Genomic DNA, 7,530 nt, shown 5'->3' on the forward strand with positions numbered 1-7,530 from the left:
ATAGAATATTTGGTAGTAGTCACTTTATGCGATAACTTATGACTTCATATTCAGGTCTATGGCTATAGTTGGATTAGCATGAGCAATATCAAAAGCCATTTTCAAACTACGATTCTTGTTTATGTGGCAAATATGAAAATAAGACTATATGAAAACATGAAGAAATTAAAAATGTACAGACAAAATCAAAAGGCAATAATAACCAAACCTGGAGCAAAACGAATGAGTTAAGAAGTCTACTTGCATAATTGCCGCCATAAAACTGCAAGAAACCAGACATTAGTGGAAATGAATCGTTTTTCAAAATTTTAACCACTTCACTAAACTAAAAACAAAAACCTAGAATACAAACATTTATAATTTAATATTTAAGACATACAACTTCCACTTGACTTAAACAAACAAAGTATCAAGAAAATAAACATTTTGACTTCACCATGCTCATCATCAAAAGGGGTGGGATAAGGTGGAGAATCTTTTTTTTTTCTTTTTTTTTTCTAAAACGACTAATGTTAACCCGATTCCATTTATGCCAAACCCAATTTTACCCCACCAGATTGATACTTTTTATCCCTAGTGACAAAACTTTAAAAAATTATTAAAAAATGAAGTTGTATGGTTTTAACCAACCACAACATTTCATTTCTATTATCAAAACAAAAGTCTAAGTTGTTACTACCCACAACTTTTACATTCATCAAGATTCAAGAATCAGCCAACCAACCAACCTACCTCTAAAAAAAATTATTAATAATAATAATAATAATAAGATTGCATTGATCAATCAGTAGCCATACACAGATCTGTCTTTCCAAGATCTGCAACCAGAGGCTTCAAACTGCTTACATCCTCATCTTCTGTTGAAAAGTATGTTAGGAACAGAAGCGTTGATATATCGGGTTTCTTGTACAATGCATCTTTTAGGAATACGAAATCCCCTTCGTTCCCTCGTACCTATAATAAACCAATATAACAAGCAAAATGTGAGCATAATAAGTTGATAAAATATATAGATCCAAATCAAGAATCATACTTGGCCTCTAACCCAAATCGAGTTCCTTGCAGGGTTTATCTTGTATACCCACACATTTTTAATAGTCTTTTGCATCCCTCCCATACGACCGGACATCTTTTTACCTTTGAATACCTGATTCCGAAAATCAGATCCTCCAAAATGAATGTTGTAAGAAACACAAAGAAATTAACTAACGGAAAATGAGCACACATATTTTTCAACCCCACACACTCTTGTTCACATTTACTTTTAATTGTTTTTTAGCTCATTTATGTTTGATCGTCTATGTTCAATGATGTTCGTTCATTCATATTCGTGAATCGCTCTTTTATATTGTTAACGAACGAACACTTAAAACGTTCATTTTCTTAACGATCAAACACATACGTAAACCCGTTCGTTTAATTTGTTCCGTTAAAGTTAAACGAACGAACACAAACATGAGTACATTCATGTTAGTTCATGTTTATAGGCCTGTGTGAAGCATCTGACATGTCTTTTTGACAGTTTGTTTTAAATACATATCACAAAACATATTTGTTTAACTTTGTAAATAGATGAATATTTTTAGGGGGGTTTTTTTCACAAAAGAACTTCTTGAATATGCAGCATCTGAAGTGGCTGCCGGCATGGCATCAATCATTGTGACATCAGCAATGTATAAATAAAATAAGTTAAAACGAAGGTTGTTGCTAAAATCACTAATAAATTGTAAATTGGTGACTATTTTGTGCAGTTTCCCTCAACTGAACTATGTTCAACAATATTCATTTACCTTTCACATTGACTAAATAGTGCAGCTTGTAGTTATTAATAGATGAAGATGGTGCAGCCATATGAAAAACAACTTCAGCCCCTTCACAAGCTGCAATATCAAAAAATCACACAAGTTAGTTGATAATATGTAAATAATAAAGTCTTAAAAACCTCACAAATAAATGGTTAAAAGCTCGATAAATCTCACAACTTAATTTAACTAACTGACCTTTGAATACTTGAGAATTGTCACAGAGGTCCATAGAGACGTACTGAGCACGACCTAACCGTAAGGCTTGACCAAGGTTTTTCCCTTGCCCTGCTAACTTGACGCCAACATCTTGAGCATCTTTTTTTTAATTTTCACTATCCAAAACAATATTATCAACAAGCTTCTCTATTATAAATACCAGTTTTGCAACTTCAACAGGTTTCTTCTATTCGTCACCTACAAATGTAATTATAACTCGTTCACTTTTCCAAACCTTTTAATTTCATTGATGGTTTCGTCTATCCCCCCTTCAGTGTTCACTATCCAAGGCTTATTTTAAAAGGTTTGAGTGCAGATCTTTGGGATGGGACAATATGGTAATTTAATCCTGCAAACTATTTACACTGTCAACACTGTTTTTTAATAGGGTATGATTCATAAGCCTAATAAGATGTAATGAAAGCTAACAAATTTTATCAAATATGAAAATAATAATTTACCATGGCCCTTCTAGAATGCATTGCTTTTCTTTGATGACTTTAAACGAACCATAAAGAAATACTTACTAAGAGCTGTGCTTGTTACTTCTATTCACAATATCCAAAGCAACATAAACAAATCACAACAAAATAGTAAGAGCATTATTTAAAACGGAACCATTTTGGAGGCTATAACAAGTAAAATGCATGTTGGGTGACTTTAACTCGCTTGATTTATAGGTAGCTAAAGTTTGATTGAAGTAATTAGTTATTGTTTATTTCATGTTCATCTTTTTATAGAAATAACGTCCACTACAAGTATTGCAAATGAGAACACTAAAATGTAAAAAGTCAAATATAAACCAATCAAACTATGACAACATCATTATTTTAAAGGATAAACCCATAACTCCATAAGTGGTAAACAAGATCTACGGATGAGTTTTGAAGCTGGTCAAGTGAGAAGCAAAAAGGTCCAAAATCAGATTTATAAACAATTTAATCACTTGTTTAAAACCAACATCATTCTATTTAAAATACACTTATTTAAATTAGAATTACTTACCTAAGTAATTGAGAAACACAGTAAATGAACTTCTTGGCAACCTCGTTCGATCTAGATGATTGAACGGTGGTTTTTAGAGAGTTCAATTGAAACCGATTAGATCATTGATTGAAACATAAAGCATATTAAAAGAGACAATTAAAGGAGCAATTAACACTTTCCGGAATATAATTGTAACAGAAACGATTGGAGGGATGAAAAATTCTAGACCGAAAACACCACCACCCCTTTAGTCTTCCTCGCCGATCGTCGATCGAAGGGAGGTCCTTGACGTCCTCCCCTTTTGTTCTCGATCGTTCTTTGGCAAAAGCCACATAACCCCTTTTAACCACCATAATTATTAAATAGCAACTTTAACCCTCCAAGGTTTTTAATAATTTAGTAAATTCTATAAACTTACTTTCGAGTAAATATACATTCTAATTTCAACAAAAATTAGGATGTTACAGTTAAATGTATTTTTAATGTTCATAATATACTTTTATAAAATAAACAACTTAAACCAAATATTATCCGCAAAATTTTTATGATATATTCTCATGCTTATAGTACATGTCGGAATTTAGGTCCAACAAAACAAACGCAAGATTTTATCTCAACTAAAGATTATTTTTCGTTTGTTGTAATCACAAATTATCTATTTATACTTAAATAAATTAGTAGCATAACAAAGAAGCCTCAAATCCTTTATTTGGCCAGGAAAGACTGCAATGCTTTGGCCCAGGAAGTGAAGGGGGTGAGCTCGGCTGCTTCTTCTCCAAACTTCCTTTTCTCCGTGCCCGTTCCGCATGCGCTTCACGCGCCATTGGCGCTTTGCTCTCCTCTTATTCTTCATTGGAGGGTTCGGATGGACATTATCTATTTATACTCAAATAAATTTGATATTCAAACTAAACACAAACTTAATCTACTAAAACTCAAACTCTTATTTTTAGACTAGATACACTTGTAAAATATTCAAAAACTAAACAAATAACTATTCTAAAATTTTAAACTATTAAATAAATCGGTTAACTAAAATGTTTCAAAATATTCCTTCAACTTTCACTTTCGTTCAAAACCGACCCATTAACATTTTTGATATCTTGTTTTAGGATATACCTCCAGTGCATCAATCCGTAAAAAAAAAGGTAATTAGTGCATTCTTGCAAATGTTAACTTACATTGTAAATCTACACTTAAGGAAGTCTTGTTACGCCACTGACCGAAATGGCGAAATACTGTTGAGAAAACCTTATTTTTTTGTTTAACATTCAAGAAGTTTTATATTTAAGCATATAAGCTAAAGGAGAACAGTGATTAGTAAATAATCAGTTGTTATTTTCACTAGTCCTGGACCTTCGAATTTTCAAGAACTATTGGAGACGGTCCTTGACTATTAGTTTAATGTCTAGAATATCTAGCTTACCATTTAATATTTGTTGGTATTAATAAATTAGAATAATATATTTTCTGGGTAAATGATCTAATACAATAATCTCTTATCATACATTAAATATGCGACTTCCTACACCATCGATTTCAAAAAACATACGGTGGCAAAATTGTAAATTCTTTCAAATTCGTTTTAGTCCTAGTTAACTGTCGGCGTGAACAATTCGATTTAGTTCACATTTACGTTGGTCTTAAACCTAATCTTTTATGTCTGAATATGCCAAATTAGGTCAATTTTGAATTAATGTGAATAGAGGACTCGTAATGTTAAATTATTCAAGTTTGATCCAAAATTCATCATCATCGTACTCAGTATATCCCATCAATAGCAAAGCTATGGTAAGGTATGAGGAAAGTAACATCGATCCAAAATTGTGCAAGGAAATCAATCTCATGTAGAAATCATCAATCGATCCTCACATCAACTTCAAATTCTAAACTAAACATGAATTGAAAGTAACATCGTGTCCACATGTAATGTGTATTTTGTTCTGAGTGTTAAAATTTTTTTTTTCTGAATGTTTCATGTTTTTATCTGAGTGTCTTAAATTTTTGTTCTGAACGTTTAAAGTGTGTTCGTGTTGGTAAAAAAAATTTTATGAGTGTCTTAGATTTTTTGTTCTGAATGTTTAAATTGTGTGTGCTTTGGTCAAAATTTTGTTCTAAGTCTTAGATTCAACCAAACTCTAAACACTCACAATAAGAACTTTAAACACTCATAACAAAACTTTAAACGCTCAGAACATCCAGAACAAATCTTTAAACACTCAAAACAAAATACACCTATATATTTAAATACTTGATTTTTTTTTCTAAATGTGACATTCGTCAATTTCGGGTCTCGTTTGTATTCGTTTTTGTATTCGTTTATTATGTAAACCGACCCATTTTGTAAACCAAAGCTTATGATATAATCAAAATGATGGATTTTATGTTACAATATTGTTTTACACTTGTTGGGTCTTGAAAACATTCTTTTTGGTCCTTAAAACTCCTTAAAATGACTTAAACCAAACTTTGGGGACTATTATTGCCATTTACCAAAAACTTGTTTGACCATTTCAACCATCACATGCATCTTTACCCTATTTGTATGAACCATACTCTTACCATTATAAAAGCAAGGCTCCATACACCATTTGGTTGTTCATCTTCTCCAAAATCTCTTTCAAATCCAAGTATTCATCTTCAACATTTTGTTATTTTGATTTCTTAAGGTCAACTAACTATAGTCTTTCATTTTAACTTGTTCATCTAATATTACTAACACTTGAATATGGTGGTACAACATATATATAATACACACCCCTTGTTTTCTTTATTTGTTACTTCACCGACTCCGGTTGGTTAAGTTTCGAATGTCATAAGGCAAGGCTTCATGGAGGACTTCGTGTTCTTGATATATATATACACACACATAACTTATTATACATATCACTTATGACTAACTTCTAACCCTTTTAGTTTGTTCATCTTATTTACAAGTTTCATGGTGTGGGTTTGTATAAGACTAACCTAGTTTTAACCGAAACTAGTCCAAACCGAAAACCGAACTTTTGTTTACTAGTTTTGTTAAAATAGTTGTTTAAACATGTTTATTGCTAGATTTGAGTTTCAAAAATCATTTTTACAAGTTCTTTGATATTAAGCATATGTAATCCATCTATGAACTCGTTGGGAGATGGAAACCGAACTAAACCGAAACTTTTGCTTAAAAGACTTGTAGTTAACTTTTTAGTTGTAAAATTTAAGTTTTCTTCATTTATAAACCAATATACAAGTTCTATGATATTTGGGCATGTAGAAACCATCTATGAACTATTTGTGAGATGGAGACCGAACCAAACCGAACTATACCGACTTTTACTCGCTTAAGACACACAAGTGTGTTTTTAGCTATCAAGATTTGTATATTTATTTAAAAATAGTTTACAAACTGATTTTAATTATTTTCTTAAGTACTTGGAATTGTTGGATCCAACTTGATCTCATCACATAATTTGGACCGACAAAACCGAACACTCGCTTAACGTGCGTTGTTAGTTCTAAACAATAGATCTACATACTTGGTTAAGTGTTAGTATATTTTAATGAGTTATCTCATAACAATTAATATGTTGGAAAGTTGACTTTGGGTTTTGACCATTTGTCAAGACCCAAATCGACAACCCGAACACTCGTTAAAAACCCGTTTTAGTATCTTTGTCCCAAAAGAACTTGCATTTTAGCATTTTTCCCACCTTATTACTTAACATTGGTTAAGTAAATATTAAGGTTAGATACTTTAACCCGGTTTCGAGCAAACTTACATTTTTAAAGGATTGTTATTATAAATTCTTAAATAGTTACATTTTAAACCTTGAACTTTAATTGTTTACTTTTTGCAACAATTATTTTATTTAAAGATCTTCAAGACAACCATTCTAAATCCAAGATTTTATTGTCATTTAGGCCTTGCTCGTTAAACTTCATCCATCCGGTTATTGATCTTTTACCGATCAAGTTTTATACTTGAACATGAGTAACTTCGTACCCCGTTTTCTATCTTTTGTTTTGGGGTGACATTTCATACTTATTCAAATCAAATGCTTTATACTTGAGTCTTAAACCACAAACGTTGTTGTATACTTTACTTGAATAATTGCTCGATTTGGTGTTCTATGCTTATATGCCTATGTGTTTATCGCTTTCGGTTGGTGGAATCTATAAATCCTAGACTACTTGGCATCCCCTTGTAGCAAGGTGTCGTTAACGTAATGCAATTAAGGATATTCTATTAAATCCTAGACTACTTGGCAATCCCTTGTAGCTATGTGGCGCTAACGTAATTCTATTAGCGATTGTCAATTTATCCAAGTTTATATCTATTATTTATGGTTTTGTATATTAGTTTTGTGGCTTTTCATACTATATATCTATTGTTCAAACTTATGAATTGCTCACCAACATTTGTGTATAATAATACACCGCTGTTATCTTTTTCAATGTTATATTAGTTCCCAGATTTGAACTCGTTAACATATTAAAACGAAATCAGTATATTCAAACTTGAAAACTGAAACAGTTAAAA

General features: G+C 31.5%; 1 long non-coding RNA gene across 1 annotated transcript; it reads right to left on the bottom strand.

The window, feature by feature from the left end:
• Positions 1-1,673: 1,673 nt before the first annotated feature.
• LOC143609786 (uncharacterized) lies at positions 1,674-3,081 on the bottom strand. The gene is made up of 3 exons (XR_013149479.1): positions 3,027-3,081; positions 2,001-2,137; positions 1,674-1,880 (listed from the first exon to the last, which is right to left on the bottom strand). It is a non-coding gene; the product is annotated as an uncharacterized LOC143609786 (long non-coding RNA).
• Positions 3,082-7,530: the final 4,449 nt, after the last annotated feature.

This window comes from Bidens hawaiensis, unplaced genomic scaffold, assembly GCF_021521415.1.
Source record: "Bidens hawaiensis isolate Kalapana, Puna unplaced genomic scaffold, B.hawaiensis_p1.1 tig00015641_1, whole genome shotgun sequence".
Lineage (NCBI taxonomy): Eukaryota > Viridiplantae > Streptophyta > Magnoliopsida > Asterales > Asteraceae > Bidens > Bidens hawaiensis.